The sequence below is a fragment of the Malania oleifera genome, chromosome 8, assembly GCF_029873635.1.
Source record: "Malania oleifera isolate guangnan ecotype guangnan chromosome 8, ASM2987363v1, whole genome shotgun sequence".
NCBI classification, from domain to species: Eukaryota; Viridiplantae; Streptophyta; class Magnoliopsida; order Santalales; family Ximeniaceae; genus Malania; species Malania oleifera.
Window position 1 is genome coordinate 66,966,302 of NC_080424.1, and position 21,528 is coordinate 66,987,829.

The following is a 21,528-nucleotide window of genomic DNA, read 5'->3' on the forward strand; positions in this document are numbered from 1 at the left end:
ATAGAAAGAAAAATGGTATAAACTTTGATGATACTTTTGGGATGTATAAGTTTTATGTTTTATGTTTTAAGTCTTTTGAGTTGTGAATACTGGAAGTTGTAGATTATGTTTTTGGAGATATCTATATATGTGGATACGGGTGGATGAATGATTTATTTTGGAATGTAGAAAACTCTAGTATTATATTGGCTGAGGATTGTAGTTATGTTTTTCGCTGCGTAATTGTAATTGAAATAACAAGTACAAGAAAATGGATTACATGGCACCTGGGTCCCACCAGGCGGGTTCAGGGTACCACCAAACATGGTTTATTCAGGTATAACGCACCGGATCGGGTTTTCGGATTTAGGGCTTTATATTACCTCTCGAGCGTGAGGTGGAGTTTGCTATCGACCTATCTCCGGGAACGACACCGATCTCTAAAGCTTCATACAGAATGGCTTCAGTGGAATTGAAAGAATTAAAGGAACAATTGCAGGAGTTATTGGATAAGGGGTTCATCAAACCAAGTGTGTCAGCATGGGGAGCACCAGTTTTGTTCGTGAAAAGGAACGATGGGTCAATGAGGATGTGCATCGACTATCAAGAGATAAACAAAGTCTTCCGATTCGGGTATCATAAGGTGAAAGTTAAATCAGCAGATGTACCAAAGACTGCTTTTCAAACTCGATATGACCATTATAAATTTTTGGTTATGCTATTCGGACTGACGAATGCACCTACTACATTCTTAGACCTAATGAATAAGGTCTTACATCAATACCTGGATCAGTTCGTAGTGGTGTTCATTGACGACATCTTGGCGTATTCAAAAAGTTTTGAGGAGCATGTGAATCATTTGAGAATAGTACTTTAGGTGTTGAGGAAAAGGATACTGCATGCTAAGTTCAAGAAGTGCGAGTTTTGGTTAGAACATGTTGCGTTCCTTGAGCACATGATATCCAGGGGTGGTATTTCTGTGGATCTGAGAAAAATATAGGCAGTAGTGGACTGGGTTAGACCGAAGAATGTCCACGAGCTCAGGAGTTTCTTGGGATTGATATGATATTACCGCTGATTCGTGGAAGGTTTCTCTAAGTTATCATGTCCGTGACAAAGTTGACCAGGAATAATATAAGATATGAGTGGACCGATGAATGTAAATAGAGCTTATAGGAGTTAAAGCAGCAACTTGTCACTGCGCCGGTACTGACAATTCTTTCAAGAGAAGGGGGTTTCGTAGTTTACAATTATGCGTTTAGGAAAGGTCTTGAGTGCGTACGATGCAATGAGAAAAGGTTATTTCTTATGCTTCTCGGTAGCTCAAGGAGTACGTGAAGAATTATCTTATGCACAACTTGGAGTTGGCAGCAGTAGTGTTTGAATTGAAAATTTGGAGGCATTATTTGTACGGTGAAAGGTGTGAAATCTTCACAGATCATAAGAGTCTTAAGTACATTTTCACACAGAAGGAACTGAACATGAGACATATGAGATAGCTTAAGCTAATAAAGGATTATGACTGCACCATTAGTTACCACACAGGGAAGGCTAATGTGCTGGCTAATGCGTTAAGTTGAAAGTCAGGGAGCGCGTCGGTTTTGGCAGTGGTAGTTCAACATCAAATCAAGATGGATTTGGAAAGGTTTGGTGTGGAGTTGGTAGAGGGGAATCATAAGGGGTTTATTGTTAGTCTGGTAGTCCAACCGACCTTGTAGGAAAAGATTAAGACTGCTTAGATGAAAGATATAGAGTTGGTAAAAATTAAGGATAAGGTGCAGGGTGGGCCGACGTCAGAGTTTAATATTTTAAACGACGGGGTTTTGATATTTCATACCATACTATGTGTACCTAATGATGCTGATATCAAAAGAACAATTCTGGAGAAGGCACATTGTTTACTTTATACAGTATATCCGAGAAGCACAAAGTTGTATCGTGATCTGTGAGAATCCTTCTAGTGGAACAACATGAAAAGGGAGATTGCCTGATTTGTGAAACAGTGTTTGATATGTTAGCAAGTGGAAGCAGAGCATTAGAGGTCAGCAGGACCATTGCAACCACTTCTCATTCCTGAGTGGAAGTGGGAGCACATCTCCATGGACTTCGTCGCGAGGTTACCGCTAGCACTGTATGGACAAAATGCCATCTGGGTAATTTTGGATCATCTAAAAAAGACTGCACATTTTATTCCAATCAAAGTCAGTTACTCCATAAATAGGATGGCAGAACTTTATGTGTAGGAGATAGTTCGACTTCACGGTGTACTTGTGTCCATTGTTTTAGATTGTGATCCACGGTTCACCTCCCAGTTTTGGAAAAGTTTACAGAGAGCTTTGGGATCCCAACTAACCTTCAATACAACATTTCACTGCAGATTGATGGCCAATTGGAGAGAATGATTCAGATATTAGAGGACATGTTGCGGGTTTGCGTGCTGGATTTCAGAGGTAGTTGGATCTAGTTTATGCCACTGGTGGAATTCGCCTACAATAAAAGCTATCAGATTAGTATCGAGATGGCACCATATGAAGCACGTTATGGTCAGAGGTGTAGATCATTGTTGTATTGGGACGAGGTTGGCGAATGGCAGATTTTGGGGCTAGAATTTATTCAACAAACTTCGGAGAAAATCAAGCTTATTCGGGATATAAGTAAAATAACTCATAGTCTGCAGAAGAGTTATGTTGATACTCGCCGACGAAGGCTATGATTTGGGATATGAGATAAGATATTTTTTAGGATTGCTCCAATGAAAGGAGTTATGAGGTTTGGAAAGAAGGGTAAGCTAAGCCCTAGGTACATCAAACCATTTAAGATACTGGAGAAAGTTGGTCCGGTTGCTTATAGGATAGCATTACCCCCAGCATTGTCTAGGATTCATAGCATCTTTTATGTGCTGATATTGAGAAAGTACATTCATGATCCTTCGCACGTGATAAGTTATGAATTCTTGAAAATCATAGATACGTTATCCTATGATGAAGTGCCAGTTCAGATGTTAGTTCGGAAGGAACAAAAACTTCGTACTAAAAAGATTTCGTTAGTGAAAGTGCTTTGGCGTAACCACGCAGTGGAGGAAACTTTATGGGAGTTAGAGGAGAAAATATGTCAGAGATATCCACAACTATTCAACGAGACCCGATGCTAGGAAGGTAGGTGAAGCTATTCAGGTAAGAATTTGATTGTGAATATATTTTGTTTTTGGTGCAGGTTGTCTAGATAGGTTCAAGTAATTGTAAATCTATAGGTTTCGGGTTGTGTGTTTTGAGTAGTTTTGGAAGAATTTTGTTTGACTATTTGTAATCTCCCAGAAACCTATCATGTAGTCACAGTATTCCTCCTCCATAAGTGATTTAATTGATAAATTTGGGGTAGGGCCGCTATGTGGGTGGCTACCGACTCTTCCTAGAGCCAGATGAGCGATTCGGTAATTCTAGGAGTGATTATAAGTGTCAATTGGCAATTTCAAGGACGAAATTCTTGTAAGGAAGGAAGGATGTAGGAACCCAATCCCTAAAAAGAAAAGAAAATAAATAAAAGAAAAGAGAAAATAGAAAGAAAAAGAAAAGAAAGGAAATGGTTTGGTACAACACCAAACCGTCAACGGTTTTGTAGGACTCAAGAAAAACGTCGACGGTTTTAGGTGGGAAGGTTTGGTTTGAGACTAAGCTGTTGATGGTTGTGGAAATATCAGGAAAACTATTGACGGTTTCAACTACTAAGAGCTTTTAACAGGAAGGTTTGGCCTGATAATTGAAGTGGCCAAACCATCGACGATTCAAGAAAACCGTTGATGGTTTTCGTTGGGCCAGCATGCTTATAAATAGAAACTCCTATATTTTAAATTCGCTTAACTCACTCTCTCTCTCCTCTCCCACGACTCTCTTTGTTAGGGTTTCATACCCCGTGTGTATCACTCTCTCCTATGGTCTCCCAAGGCTCCGACAAGCCCTCTGGTCGACTCCCTCTTCTTCCTCAGCTTGCCTTGGGCCAGCATGCTTATAAATAGAAAATCCTATATTTTAAATTCGCTTTACTCACTCTCTCTCCTCTCCCATGACTCTCTCTGTTGGGGTTTCATATCCCGTGTGTATCACTCTTTCCTATGGTCTCCCAAGGCTCCGACAAGCCCTCCAGTCGACTCCCTCTTCTTCCTCAGCTTGCCGACGACCTTCTCCTCATTGTAGTCAGAAACCTGGGATTTGTTTTAGGGAGTGTGGTAGGCTGTTTTTCAGGATCAAGTAAGGGGAATAAATTATGTCAGCTTTTTGTTGAATTTCAACCAATTAAAATTGAGTATATGGATTCCTGAGCGTGTATATGATTTCCTGAATAATTCATGCGTATGAAATTTTTGGTTTTGATTATTATTAGTATTTGGGGAAAAACCAAAGTGAGTGGGGTCGATCATCTCCTTCTTCTTATAAAACTGGTATTGTGAGTTGTATAAAATTATGGAGATTGTCAGACCTAGTTTTCAATGAAAAATATATTCTTCATAGGCAGTTTAGTATATTATGATTTATCAGACAAAAATTGTGTGGCATGATATTTATCTATATTTTACTACACAATTCAATTTGAGTATTTTACGGTCTTATACAGTGAAAAATGTGATTTGTACTTATTGATGGAAGTACTGGAAATGTGGTGGAAATTGTGAAATTTGATATGACAGCTTGTAGAGACCTAGAAAATTTAAATAAGAAGAAAAATAAGGAAAATGAGGTAATAATAGTTTGGTCTTCACCAAACTGTCTACGGTTTTGTGAAGGGTACAGAAAACCGTCGACGATTTTGTCTACAATGAGGGATTTAAAGGGATGATGCGAGAGTTTGTTAAAAACAAAACAAATCTCTCTCTCTCTCTCTCTCTCTCTCTCTCCCCCCCCCCCCTAAAACCCTACGACACCCCTTCCCTTCTCTCTTCTATTTCGGCTATATTTTAGCCCAAATAATCAATTAGGAACCACCACAAGGATCTAGGGAGGATTCTCTTCAACTTAATCAGGGCAGATCATTGATTTGGGGTTTCAGGGCACCACTCCAAAACCAGGGTAAGTAAGCTATTTTAGGCTTTAATTGATTATTTGGAGTATATGAGGCCTAGGAAATGCTAAATGAGAAATATTCTGGGGATTGAGTTGATTAATTTGGGAAAAATGTGAATTTTAAGATTTTGAGTTTTGAACGTCGTGGGCATAGATTTGGGATTTAGCAGGTCTCTCAGTAACTCAGGTAAAGAGAATAAATTATAACAGTTATTTTTGAAATTACTAGTTGAGTAAATATGTGAAAATGAAATTATGATATTTTTCTTGTGAATATTGTATTGTGAATATCAAACGAAATTGTGTGGCATGAGAAATGTGAATAATATTTTATACTGGGGTTGTGACAAAATGGAATATATATATATATATATATATATATATATATATATATATATATATATACTGAAATGTTTTATACAGAAATAAAAATAAGGGAAACCCGATTATGTTTATATACTGAATTGTGATGATATGAGATTTGAAATAATGAAAATGATGAATTATGATATATCGATGTGTATTTTATTGGAAAGGGTTGGAATATGATATGTATATATAGAAATGTTTTCTATGATAAACGAGGAAATAAGAAAAATTGATTTGTTTTATTTAGAAATGTTGAAATACGTGAAATGATATATATATATATATATATATATATATATATATATATATATATAATATTATGACAATGGAATGTGTACTGAAATAATGAGAATGAAACAAAAAATGATGATAATATTACTGATGTGACGAGATGAACGAATATATTGAAATGTGAATACTGAATTGTGAATATTGAAATTTGAATATGGAAATTTATGTTATGAAGTTTGTACTGATGCTGGTGGGGGAGGTATGCTCAGTACGGAAATTGTGTTATGAAGTTTGTACTGATGCCGGTGGGGGAGGTATGCTCAGGACGGAAATTGTGTTATTAAGTTTGTACTGATGCCGGTGGGGGAGGTATGCTTAGTACGGAAATTGTGTTATGAAGTTTGTACTGATGCTGGTGAGGGAGGTATGCTCACTACAGAAATTGTGTTATGAAGTTTGTACTGATGTCGGTGGGGGAGGTATGCTCAATAAGTATCAGTTGTAGTCGCACCCGAATTAATTGGGCAATGTTACAAACAGTATTAGAGCAGAGGGGCATTACTTGTATGGGCATGTAATCTCCCCTATCCTCGGGAACTTTCGCTAATAAACATAGGTTACATGTATATGAGTATGAGAAATGGTATCAAAACTTATGAAATTATGTTTTATAATTATATGATTATGAGTACATATCTGTATATTTTCACAAAAGATATAATCATTAAAATGAGTGTATTATGATATAACTAAACTCATATGCCACACACTATAAATAATTTTTCCATCTTACTGAGAAGTGTCTCACCCAAATATTTAAATATTTCAAGAAACTATAACACAACAGGAGATAGAGCTCCAAGATAGAGGGGAGCTAGTACCCTGATAGACAGGGTAAGCATTTTGTGTTGGGGATGTGTTTGTGTAATCCCTTAGAGTATGTTATGGATTTTTAGGATATGTATGGATGTATAGAACTTTGGTTATTTGTATTCTGTATGGCATGTAAATTTTGACTTCCACTATTAGGTATGTTTGTATGAGATAGTTAGATTATCCGGTATCCGATACCCTATTTCAGGTCGGGTTATGTTGATATGGTATTAGAGTTTGTGATGTGGCAGATGATTGATTTATTGATTATTGTGTGTGTGTGTCTATATATATATATATATATATATATATATATATATATATATATATTTGTATGAAAAATCAGGGCATCGCAGTTTGGTATTAGAGCCTAGGTTGCTAGGTTTTGTAGATTTTAGTAAACAGTGGAATACAATACTAGAGTATAGGAATGAGTTTTGATGAGAATAGGAGATGGGTAGGTTGAGATATGGGTCAGTTGTTGTTAAAGGATGAGATTGGAATTTAGGGTTCCATCTTACGACCTAGAGGCAGGAGTTCAGTGGTTGTTTCTCATATTTTCATGAGGTGACGACTTCAGGAAAACCATAGTAAACTATCGTCGATTCTTGTTTCTGTGTGGTAGGACTGAATCTTAAATTTGGATTGAGGATGTTAAGATGAATAGTTATAGAAGAATATTGTAACGACCTGCCTATTTTTCCATTTTTTTTTTCATATATAACAACATACATAATAAACCAATAAACCTGCTTATAAACTAGACTAACTATGATTAATCCAGACCCATGGGTACTGGGGAAATACCTGTCATACGTCTCTGATACCTAAGTAGTGGAAAACATAAATTACATACATACCATCCAACCAGTCATAATACCAAAGTTTTACTAAATCTGTAATATGTGTACAAACATTCGAAAAAGGACCAAAAAGTCAACTTAGAATCATAACCCAAAAATAATCTAACCCTTCACCCACTTACCCTTAAGACAGGGTAGTTCTGTCAATTTCTACTGCTACGGAGTACGGTCCGCCTGCCTATCTGGATTTCCTAAAATGTTTGTAGGGCTGGGATGAGACACCTCTCAGTAAGGGAGATAAACTAATATTAATGTGTGGCAACATGAGAATTTTTCATGATATACATATAAACAGTACATAATTCATATATGGTATAAACAATTGTAACATATTTGAATAAAACTTGATTTAATATAACATAGTTTAACGTACTAAATTCCTATACTGAAAAATCATCTTATATAACAATATCATACTTGAATTATTACCCAGGATTGATAGATAGCTAGTTGTTGTCATGTCTCACCCCCCACATGACAGGTTGTGTGGCCCAAAGGCGGGACCTCGCAATTGTTGGCCGACCATGCTAAGTCAAACATAGGTGTGTAAGTATAATGGGCCTGTTCCACCTGTGCCGAACTATTAGGGGAACTATGACACTCTTATAAAGCCACATTGACTTCCATCTCCCACACTCTACATAAGATGTGTTATAGCACTAACGTAAACGTGAACATATAGCTACGGTACCGTGCTTTGTGAAACTAAATTAAGCTATCAGGGTTGTGATATAATACATTTCATGATATTGAACATAGCAGTTTCATATTTCAAAGTAAAATATGACATGGTAATATTTTCTTGAATCTTGACATAACATGCATAATTACGGCATTTATGCCGTCATATAATAATGTAAAAATCATGACACCGGTGCCAGCATAACATGACGTACTTATACATTAAATTCTTGCACTTGTTAACATAGTATTTTTAAAACCATAGTTCTTGTACTGTTTTTATAGTTTTCTTGAAAATTGTTATAACATGCTTATCTTAAAAAAATCATATTTTTCAATATAACATAATTTTCATGAAAATATTATACTTATGCCACACAAATGTAAGTAGCCTTCTAAACTCATAATTTGTTTTGAAATCATATTTTCTTATAAAATATGTTAAAATCGTTTCCATGTTCAACAGCAGTATTCCCAAATATAGTTCTATAACATACATATTTTTTTGGAAATAAATGTTGTATAATAATAATAATAATAATTTCATAAAAAAAGCTGACTTAATTTATCCCCTTACCTGACTTATTGAGAAGTCCACAAAATTAACTACACTTGTTCTTGTGGTGTTCCCAGTTCAACACCCTGAAATTTACATTTTCCCAACAATACTTCAGTATTATTCTATCTAAAACATTTTCCTCAGTCTAGAAACACCAAATACCTTATAAAACTTAAAATAACTAACTTATCCAGATTTTGGGATGGTGCTCATGTTGGCCTAACCAATGAACTACTCTAGCAGACTTGAAGAGAATCTTCCTAGAAGCAGCGTGGCGGCTTCCGATCATCGAACTGGTGAAGAACGAAGCCGGAAATCTAGAGGGAAGGATAGAGAGATGAGGTTTAGAGAGAGAGAGAGAGAGGATTTTGCATAAAAAATTCATGCTGAAATCCTGAGGTTGGTGTATTTATAAAACACGGATTCATCGATGAGACACATCATCTCGTCGACGAGTCCATGAAGGGAGTTCGTCGACGAACACTTACTCCTTGTTGATGAATTTCAGGCCCTGAAATTAGCTCTATTGGTAATGTCTCGTCGATAAGACACGCATTCACGTTGACAAGCCCAAGAAGCTTGTTCGTTGATGAGCACTCTACACTCGTTGACGAGACGCTGCTGAATCCTTTTTTTGAAAAATCCGTTTCTCTTCTTTATTTTATTTACTTAATTTTTATAATTCTTCGGGTCTCTACATTCTCCCCTCCTTATAAAATTTTGTCCTTGAAATTAAGGACAATGGTTTACTTATTTCATTACTTACCCTCACTTGAGGAAGAGGAATACCATGGTTACATTCAGGGTTGTGGGGGATTACAAATACATAAAAGAAAAATTTTCCCAAACCAAAATACTACCTACTAACATAAAATTATTACATGTACTAACTAACCTGCACAAAAGAAACTTAATATACTTACCTGCTTCTTTTCCTAATTACTGCTGATCCCACTAAATAGATGCGGGTATTTCTGTTGTATTTCTTCCTTAAGATTCCATGAAGCTTCTTCCATCGCATGATTCCTTCACAGGACTTTTACTAATGGAATTCTCTTATTACGCAATTCATGTTCTTTCCTGTATAAGATCTACACTGGTATCTCTTCGTAAGCCAGTGATTCTCTAAACTTTATCTCTGCATAACTGACTATGTGGGAGGGATCTGGGATGTATTTCCTCAATATATAAACATGAAATACGTCGTGTATTCTGGATAAAACAGGTGGTAAATCTAGCCGGTAAGCAATTTACCCCACTCTCTCAAGTATCTTGAAAGAGCCAATAAATCTAGGTCTTAGCTTACCCTTCCTTCCAAATCTCATAGTACCTTTCAGCAGCACTATTTTTAGAAATACATGGTCTCCCATCTTCAAATTCCAACTTTCGACGGCGATTATCAGCATAACTTTTTTGCCGACTCTGAGTTGCACTGATTCTTTCTCTAATAAGCCGAACTTCATCGTATACCTGTCGCACTATTTCTGGTCCCAAAAATCACCTCTCACCTATCTCATCCCAGTATAGAGGAGAACAACATCTCTTACCACATAACACCTCGTAAGGTGCCATGCCAATGTTGGTCTAATAACTGTTATTGTATGCAAACTCTACTAGCAGCATACATTGGGTCCAACTAGCCCCAAAATCACGCACACATGCCTGTAGCGTATCCTCTAATATTTGAATCGTCCTCTCTGACTACCCGTCCGTCTGAGGATGAAATGTCGTGCTGAATGATAACTGAGACCCCAGAGCCTCCTGCAGATTCCTCCAAAACTGTGACGTAAAGTGTGGGTCTCGTTATGATATTATAGACACTGGCACACCATGTTATCATACTATCTCTTGAATACATATTTCTGTCAGTCTGTCCATGGAGTAGTTAACTTTAATAGGGACAAAGTGAGTGGTCTTCATTAGTCGATCTATGACCACCCAAATAGCATTTTGTCTCTGCCGCACCAGCGGTAAATCAGTCACGAAGTCCATGGAAATGTGATCCCTTTTTCACTCAGAGATGTAAAGTGGCTATACCTGGCCCACTGGCCTCTGGTGCTCAGCCTTTACCTGCTGGCACATCAAATACCGCTGCATAAGTTTGGCAATCTCTCTCTTTATGCCGCTCCACTTGAAATATTCTCGCAGATCCCTATACATTTTAGTACTACTTGGATGAACCGTATATAAGGATATATGAGCCTCCTCCAGGATCATCCTTCTGATATCCACATATGTAGGCACACATAATCTGGTACGGAACCGTAGAGCTCCATCATCTAAAATATTGAACTCCTTTCCTTGTCTGTCCTACACTTTAGCTATCAGCTCTGCTAATTTTGTGTCATCCCTTTGAGCAACTTTAATCCTTTCTTGTAGGGTAGGCTGCACCACCAGGTTGCCAATAAATGCCTGGTGATCACTTTTTACTAACACCACATCAAGCCTCTCCAAGTCCATCAGGATTAGGTGCTGAATTACTGCTGCTAACTATGTTGTTTCCCCTGATTTTTAGCTCAAAGCATCAGCCACCTCATTAGCTTTACCTGGTTGGTAGCTAATAGTACAATTATAATCCTTGATGAGCTCTAACCATCTTCTTTACCGCATATTCAACTCCTTCTGCATGAAGAAGTACTTTAAACTTTTATGGTTTGAAAATATTTCATATTTCCCGCCGTACAGATAATTCCTCCAAATTTTTAGTGCATGAACCATTACATCCAATTCTATATCATAAGTGGGATAATTCTTTTCATATTCTTTTAATTGTCTAGAGGCATATACTCTACCCTGCTGCATTAATACACATCTGAGCCCCCTCAAAGATGCGTCACAGTAGATCACATAACCATCACCTGCTGAAGGAATGGTCAATACTGGTGCTGGACGAGCCTCTGTTTCAATTCTTGGAAGCTCTGCTCACAACTGTCGTCCCACTCAAACTTGGCATTTTTTTTAGTTAGTCGTGTTAGAGGTTTTGATAATGCTGAGAATACTTCTACAAACCATCGGTATTAACCTGCCAGTCCTAAGAAAATCCTAACTTCCTGAACATTTCTTGGCCTAACCCAATTCACTATTGCCTCTATTTTGCTGGGATCTACTGAAATTCCATCCCCTAATATAACATACCCGAAAAATGCAACTTTCTCTAACCAAAATTCACATTTTCTAAACTTAGCATACAATTTCTTTTCCCTGAGCATCTGAAGTACTAGCCTTATTTGCATCTTATGCTCCTCAAAACTCCTCGAGTAGACCAGTATGACATCAATGAAAACCACAACGAACTGGTCTAAATACTGATGAAAAATTCTATTCATCAAATCCATGAATATAGCTGGAGCATTTGTTGGACCAAATGGCATAACTAGAAATTCATAATGCACATACCTAGTCCTAAAAGTTATCTTTGAAATATCTTCAGTTTCAATTTTCACCTTATGATAACCTGACCTAAGGTCAATCTCGGAATAGTCCTGTGTACCCTGAAACTGATCAAATAAATCATCTATATAGGGTAGGGGATACCTGTTCTTAATTGTTACTTTGTTTATTTCCCTATAATCCATGCACATCCTCATAGACCCGTTTTTCTTTTAACAAATTACATTGAAGCGCCTCAAAGCGATACACTAGATCTGATAAACCCTTTATTCAATAAATCCTGCAACTGATCCTTCAACTCTTTCAGTTCATCAGGGGCCATTCTGTAGGGCACTTTAGATATTGGTGTCGAGTAGTTTCTCTAAAAACATTTGGAAATCCTATGACTACCAAAATATCAGTTTGTTTCAATTCTTCCTTTGATGTCTACTGGATATACACAACATACCCCTCGCAACCAATTAGTATAAGCCTTTCCACTGGAATAACCTACACCAACGGTGGCGGGCGTACACACATGATCCTACGAATCTGAATTCCTACTCACTCAGAGGTCTAAAGATTACTTCTTTTTAATAGAAACAATGCTAGCATGATCAGCTGCCCGTAATCCATGCCCCAATATCACGTCGAACCCCCCATAAGCCTAACACCACAAGGTCGGCTAGTGATACTTTCTCCTAAATGCCCCTTTTATAACCCATTGCTAATCTACTTGGCGTAATTACTAAAAACTCTACATCTAATATGAACAAATGAGTGGTACTTGAGTCAAATTAAAAATAATAACTTATATGGTAAAACTATAAGAGTACCTAACACAATGTCTCCGACAGCCTCAATGTCTCCTGATGCCGACAGGTAAACCCACATTTGCTCAGTATTTTGCTACTGACCTCCACGGGGCGCCTGGGTGTTACCCCAAAGCCGTCTAGGAATGAATGCTATAATATGTTGCGCATGACAGATTCATGCTACATGACATAGTCTACCACATTGGTAGCAGACGTTCTTCCCTGCTCGGCATTCTTCCCTATGTATTTTATAACATGTTAGGAAAGTAGGATAGATCTGCCCACCCTAAACCTCACAGCTCCCTGTCTCTTGCCTCTGACCACCGCTAGGTCCACCTTTCCTCCTTGGACCTCGGCTGAGCCCCACCTGAAACTTAGGAGGCGTAGGCCTCTTCCTCATATTCAATTTCATAAACTCCTCCGCCTGAGCATCCTGAATAGAAGGGAAAATGTATTGCTCACAAAAAATTTCTTTAAAACAATTCCACGTCAAGGTCACTAATACCAGCTTTTGTTCCTCAAGTAACTTCGCTAACATCCACCAACACTTGGCCTCCCCAGTCATCTTAAAAACAGCATACAACACCTTCTGTTTGTATGCATAGCGAAGACTTGCCAATATAGCCTCCCTCTCTTGGATCCACTCCTTCACAGTAATTGCATCAGCTCTTCCCATAAAAGTCGGGGGATTCATATAGGTAAATTGCTCAATAAAGCATCCCGGATCAACTAATGACCAGTTTTGTCCCCTAAAATTCCTTACGTTATTTGCCATAACCTGCTGACCTGCACTACGCAGCATCGAGTAACTGCCACCAATGCTAAAAGCCCTTATGTTGCCACTATCTCCAGCATTTATGTTGCTACAATCAGGATCCTTTCTGAAAAGGAATTAAAGATAATTTGAGGATCCTATCTGCATAACATAACTAACATATTTATCTAATCAAAATTCCATACTATAAATTAATTTATAGTCCTTATTTTCAATTTAAGATCCAATCTAGTAATTGATAAACACAACCTAATAATAGTTTACTATGACTTTCTTGAAATCGTCACCCCAGGAAAGACACAAAAACCACCATGAAAATTCTGCTTCCCAATCACAGAACAAAACCCTAAATACTCTTCTTCATTCCCCAATAGTGACTCACAAAATTCCTGACCTATTCCTATACTTTGGTATGGTTTCCGCTGCACTTTAGAGTCTATAGAACCTAGTAACCTAGGCTCCAATACCAAACTGTAATGACCTGCCTATTTTTCCATATTTATTTTTTTTTCATACATAACAACATACATAATAACCCTATAAACCTGCTTATAAACTGGACTAACCATTATCAATCTGAACCCGTGGGTACCGAGGAAATACCTGTCACCCGTCTCTGACACCTAAGTAGCGAAAAACATAAATTACATACATACCATCCAACCAGTCACAATACCAAAGTTTTACTAAATCTGCCATATATGTACAAACATTCCAAAAAGGACCAAAAAGTCAACCTAGGATCATTACCCAAAAATAATTTGACCCTAGTTCACCCACTTACCCTTCAAACAGGGTAGTTCCGTCAATCTCTACTGCTACGGAGCACGGTTTGCCTGCCTATCTGGATTTCCTGAAATGTTTGTATGGTTAGGGTGAGACACCTCTCAGTAAGGAAGATAAACTAATATCACTGTGTGGCAACATGAGTATTTTTCGTGATATGCATATAAACAGTACATAATTCATATATGGTATAAACAGTTGTAACATATTTGAATAAAATATGATTTAATATAACATAGTTTAACGCACTAAATTCCTGTATTGAAAAATCATCTTATATAATCATATCATACTTGAATTATTACCTAAGATAGATGGATAGTTAGCTGTTGTCATGTCTTATCCCCCATATGACAGGATTGTGCGGCCCGAAGGCGGGACCTAGCAATGGCTGGCCCACCATGCTAAGTCAAACATAGGTGTGTAAGTACAATGGGCCTATTCCACCTGTGTCGGGCTGCCAGGGGAACTAGATCACTCCCATAAAATCACATCGACTGCCATCTCCCACACTCTACATAAGATGTGTGGTAGCACTAACGTAAACGTGAACATATAGTTATGGTACTGTGCTTCGTGAAACTAAACTAAGCTATCCGGGTTGTGATAACATATAATACATTTCATGATATTGAACATAGCAGTTTCATATTTCAGAGTAAAACATGACATGGCAATATTTTCTTGAATCTTGACATAACATGCATAATTACGACACTTATGCCGTCATATCATAACGTAAAAATCCTGACACCGGCGTCGGCATAACATGACGTACTTGTACATTAAATTCTTGCACTTGTTAACATAATATTTTTAAAACCATAGTTCTTGTACTATTTTTATCGTTTTCCTGAAAACTGCTATAACATGCTTATCTTAGAAAAATCATAATATTTCAATATAACATAATTTTCATGGAAAATTATAATCATGCAACACAAATTTAAGTAGCCTTCTAAACCCATAATTTGTTCTAAAATCATATTTTCTTATAAAATGTGTTGAAATTGTTTCCCTATTCAACAACAGTATTCCCAAATATAGTTTTATAGCATACATATTTTCCTGAAAATAAATTTCATATAATAATAATAATAATTTCATGAAAAAGGCTGACTTAATTTATCCCCTTACTTGACTTAGTGAGAAGCCCACAAAATTAACCAAACTTGCTCCTGTGGTGTTCCCAGTTCAACAACTTGAAATTTTACATTTTTTCCAACAATACTTCAGTATTATTCTATCTAAAACATTTTCCTTAGTCCAAAAACACGAAATACCTTATAAAACTTAAAATAACCAACTTACCCAGATTTTGGGATGGTGCCCAAGTTGGATTAACCAACAAACTACTCCAATAAACTTGAAGAGAATCTTCTCAAGAGTAGCGTGGTGGCTTCTGATCATTGAACCAGCGAAGAACGAAGCTGAAATCTAAAGAGAAGGAGAGATAGATGAGGTTTAAAGAGAGAGAGAGAGGGTTTTGCATGAAAAATTCATGTTGAAATCCCAAGGTTGGTGTATTTATAAAACCCGGATTCATCGACGAGACACGTCACCTCGTCGACGAGTCCCTAAAGGGAGTTCGTCGATGAACACTTACTCCTCGTCGATGAATTTCAGGCCCTGAAATCAGCCCTCTCGGTAATATCTCATTGATGAGACACGCGTCCATGTCAACGAGCCCAAGAAGCCCGTTTGTCGACGAGCACTCTGCCCTCGTCGACGAGACCCTGCTGAATCCCCTTTTTGAAAAATCCTTTTCTCTCCTTTCTTTTATTTACTTAATTTTTATAATTCTTCAAGTCTCTACAAATATTTTATGGGTTTTAGTTTGTTGGGTGTGTTAGGGGTGTTATTAAGATAGAACTCTAAGAACGTTTTGTATCATTTTTCAAGATGGAGCCTGGAAGTAGCAGTGCACATGCTGGAGGTGATGATGCAGGACTTTCCAGTATAGGCGGTGGAGACCCCGATGCAGTGCTATGTAGCATCACCCAGTAGGTAATGGCATAGATGGCCAGGAGCTCATAGGAGCGAAGCTACACGATTGAGCAGTTCATGCGCATAAGACCCCCATCGTTCTCCGGAGGGGCTGACCCATTCGTGGCTAAGAACTGGGTCTAGGATATAGAGGAGATGCTGGCAATGCTCCCTTGTACTGAGGAGCAGAAAGTGTCCTTCATCGCATTCAAGTTGACAGGGGAGGCAAAACGCTGGTGGAAATCAACTAGATTGTTAGAGGACTAGAGACCTGAGCCTATAACGGTGACCTAGAGCCTCTTTAGGGAGTTTTTATTCGAGTGATACTTCCCAGCTACCATCGAAAGCGCTAAGGCAGCAAATTTTTTGCACTTGACATAGGGGCATATGACGGTACAACATTATGCTTCCAGATTCATCGAGCTGTCCTGGTTTGCCTCGTATATGGTGCCGGATGAGGAAAAGAAGGTGAGGAAATTTGAGGAGGGTCTGAGACAGAGTTTATACAAACAGGTTGTGGGCTTTCAAGTTCAAAACTTCTTAGAGCTAGTAGATAAGTGATTGTGACCAGCTTATAAAGAAATACCATAATGCAGAGCTAGAGAAAGAAGCCCATGCCTATTGATTTTCATGCAAGTTCCAACCAAAGACCTTGGAGGAGGCAAGATAGCAGAGGAGTTTGGAGACAGGGGATAGGAGATTGAGTGGTACAAGGCAGATCGATGCCCCCTCTTTGTCCCACATATTATAGGAGACACCTAGGAGAGTGTCGGGTTAGAGAGATGGTTTCTTATCAATGTTATCAGCCTAGCCACATGGCGAGAGACTGCCGAGCACCATCAGTAAATGCACCTGCTCTCAGATCGTATCGAGAAGGTCACCACGCACCTCGAGGCGATCAACAAAGGAACACCACCCCGACGCAGGTCTATGCTTTGACACCAGGAGATGCTGAGGTGGCAGGAGATGTTGTGATAGGTATTGTTCCAATTATGTCATATAAAGCACTTATTTTATTTGATTCAGGGGCGACTCACTCCTTTATAGCCTGGGAGATTTCCAAGTTTTGTGGGTTAGAATACTCAGCCATTAGATGTCAGTTTGTCAGTGGCTACGCCAACTAGGGCTGTAGGGTTATGTAAGAAGGTATTCAAGAACTATCCAGTCAGTATTCAGGAGAGGTCTTTACCAGCTAACTTGGTGGTTTTAGATATGCATGGGTTCGAGGTAATTTTGGGGATGGATTGGCTAGCTTCCCACTATGTCAGTATTGACTGTTATCAGAGAAAGCGAGTGCTCAGACCTCCAGGAGAGCAGGAGTACAAATTTGTGGGGTCATGTGTGCGCACCCCACCACAGTTACCATCCGCCATTCAGGCGAGGAGATTGTTACTGGAGGGTTGTCAGGGATATTTAGCCTACGTGAAGGCAGTATCAGAAGGGAAGTTGAGGTTAGAGGATATCCCGGTAGTGAGGGATTTTCTTGATGTATTTCTTGAGGATTTTCCGGGACTACCTTTTGATCGTAAGGTAGAGTTTGCTATTGAACTAGTTTTGGGGACAACGCCGATTTCTAAAGTGCCGTATAGAATGGCACTGACAGAATTGAAAGAGTTGAAAGAACAGCTACAGTAACTATTAGATAAGGGGTTTATTTGGCCTAGCGTGTCACCTTGGGGAGCCCTTGTATTATTTGTGAGGAAGAAGGATGGGTCAATAAGAATGTGCATCGACTACGTAGAAATTAATAAAGTGACTATTAAGAATAAGTACCCACTTCCCCACATTAATGATTTGTTTGATCAGTTACAGGGGACAAAAACATTCCCTAAGATTGATTTATGATTTGGGTACCACCAGGTGAAGATCAAGGTAGAGGATGTGTCAAAAACAGCATTCAGGACTCGGCATGGCCACTATGAATTCCTAGTTATGCCGTTTGGATTGACAAATGCTTCTGCAGTGTTTATGGATCTGATTAACAGGGTCTTCCACCAATATTTGGACCAATTCATGGTAGTGTTTATTGATGATATACTCGTGTATTCAAAGAGCCCATAGGAACACGAAGAACATTTGAGGATAGTGCTTCAGGTGCTGAAAGAAAGAAAACTGTATGTGAAATTCAAGAAGTGTGAGTTCTGGCTGGAGCAAGTTACCTTCCTTGGACACGTGGTATCCAGGGGTGGTATTTCGGTGGATCCGAGCAAGATCGAGGTGATAGTAGACTGGGTGCGACCTAAGAATGTGCAGGAAATTAGAAGTTTCCTGGGATTAGCTGGGTACTACCATAGATTTTTTAAGGGTTTTTCTAAACTGTAAAACCCACTGATAGGGTTGACCAGAAAAGGTGTGAAGTTTGATTGGTCTGATGAATGCGAACGGAGTTTTCAAGAGTTGAAGCGGCGACTCATCACTGCACCGATTTTGATAATTCCTTTAGGAGAAGAGGGTTTTGTGATTTACAGTGATGCATCACATAAAGGGCTCGGATGTGTTCTGATGTAGTAGGGGAGAGTTTTAGCGTATGCGTTCCGACAGTTAAAAGAATATGAGAAGAATTACCCTGCCCATGATTTGGAGTTAGCAGCGGTGGTCTACACGTTGAAAATTTGGAGACACTCTCTATACGGGGGTAGGTGTGAGATTTTCACTGATCATAAGAGCTTGAAGTACTTCTTCACGCCGAAAGAATTAAATATGAGGTAGAGGAGATGGTTGGAACTAATAAAAGATTACGACTGCACCATTAGTTACCACCCGGGAAAAACTAATGTGATAACTGATGCTTTGAGCTGGAAATCAGTGGGTTCATCAGTATTTGTAGTGGTGACTCAGCATCCGATTCAGATGGATTTGAAAATACTTGGGGTGGAACTCGTAGAGGGTGTTCATCAGGCATTTATTGCTAGTTTAGTATTACAGCCCACCCTACAAGAAAGAATTAAAGCTGCTCAGAGGAGTGATGCAAAGTTAGTAAAGCTTATAGATCAAGTACAGAATGGTCAAGAAGCAGAATTCAATATCTCAGATGACAGGGCTTTGAGGTTCTGTACCTAGTTGTGTGTGCTTGCTGATGCCGAGATTAAGAAAATTATTCTAGAAGAAGCTCACCAATCCCTATAAACTGTACACCCAGGTAGCACTAAAATGTACAGGGATCTTCAGGAGTCTTTTTGGTGGAGCAAAATGAAGAAAGAAATTACTGAATTTGTGAATCAGTGTTTGACATGCCAGTAGGTAAAAGCTAAGCATCAGAGACTAGCGGGATCATTGCAGCCACTTCATATTACCGAGTGGAAGTGGGAATACATTTTGATGGATTTTGTCATAGGATTACCGCTGGCACTACATGGACAGGACGCCATTTGGGTAGTCGTAGATCGATTGATGAAGACTACCCATTTCCTTCCTATTAGAGTTAACTACTCCATAAATAAACTGGCAGAGTTGTATATTCAAGAGATAATTAGACTGCATGGCGTGCCAGTGTCCATTGTATCGGACCGAGACCTATGATTCACAACTCATTTCTGAAGGAGTTTGCAAAGAGCTATAGGTTCTCAATTGTCGTTTGGTACAACATTTCATCCTCAGATAGATGGGTAGATGGAGAGGACGATACAGATACTGGAGGATATGCTACAAGCATGTGTGCAAGACTTCAGAAGTAGTTGGATACAATTGATTCCACCGGTCGAGTTTTCTTATAATAACAACTACCAGGCTAGCATTGGGATGACACCATATGAAGCGTTGTAGGGTAAGAGGTGCCGATCCCCATTATACTGGGATGAGATTGGGGAAAGATGGATTTTGGGGCCAGAGTTGGTACAACTGACTTAAGATAAAGTCAGGCTCATCAGAGACAAGATCAGAACAACACAAATTCGGCAAAAGAGCTATGTAGATACTCGCCGAAGAGAGTTAGAGTTTGAAGTTGGAGGTCATGTATTTTAGAAAGTGGCACTGAGCCCTAGGTATATTGGACCATTCGAGATTCTTGAAAGAGTGGGTCCAGTTGCCTACAAGTTGGCATTACCACAGATCTTGTCCAAAATCCATGACATATTTCACGTTTCCATGTTGTGAAAATATGTTCCAAATCCCTCCCATGTGATTAGTTATGAGGCACTGGAGCTCGACAATGCCTTATCTTACGAAGAAGTGTCAGTGCGGATTCTAGACCAAAAGGAGCAAGAGCTACGTACAAAGAAGATCCCACTGGGTAAAAGTGTAATAGCACAATCATGCAGTTGAGGAAGTTTCATGGGAATTAGAGGAACAAATGTGCCAGAGATATCCACACTTGTTCAATAGGACCCAAGATTGAACTGGGAAAAAGAAAAGTGAATAACAAGGTATGTATTTTGATTTGTATAGTGTAGTGTAGGATGGATAGTATTTTTGATTTTAGGATATGAATGGTTTTGGGAGAATTTTTCTTTAAATGGTTGTAATCTCCCAGGACCATAAATGTAACCATGGTATTCCTCCGCCATAAGTTAGGGTAATTAATAAAATTGGGATGTTTTCTTTAAGGATGGAAAGGTGATGAATAGAAAATTTTGAGAAAGAAATTTATATAAGGAGGGGAGAATGTAGAGACCCGAAAAATTTAAATAATAAGAAAAATAAGGAAAATGAGGAAATTTGGTTTGGTGAAGACCAAATTGTCAACGGTTTGGTGAGGGGTATAGAAAACAGTCGACGGTTTTGTATTTACTATGGGTCTGTTACAGGTAAAACAGTAAAACGGGAGGGTTAAAAACCCAAACCGTAGATGGTTTTGTGAAGAGTGCAGAAAACCGTCGACGATTTTGTGTGCAATGAGGGATTTAAAGGGATCCTGCGAGAGTTTGTTAAAAACAAAACAAATCTCTCTCTCTCCCCCCCGCCCCCTCCCCTAAAACCCTACGGCACCCTTCCATTCTCCCTTCAATTCTAACACCATTTTAGCCTGAATCAACAATCGGGAACCACCATAAGGATCTAGGGAGGATTCTATTCAACTGAACTTGAGCGGATTGTTGATTTGGGGTTCTGAGGCACCATTCTAAAATCAGGTTAAGTAAGGTATTTTAGGGTTTAATTGATTATTTTGAGTATATGAGGCTTAGGAAATTCTAAAAGAAAAATATTCTAGGAATTGAGTTGATTAATTTGGGGAAAATGTGAATTTCAAGGT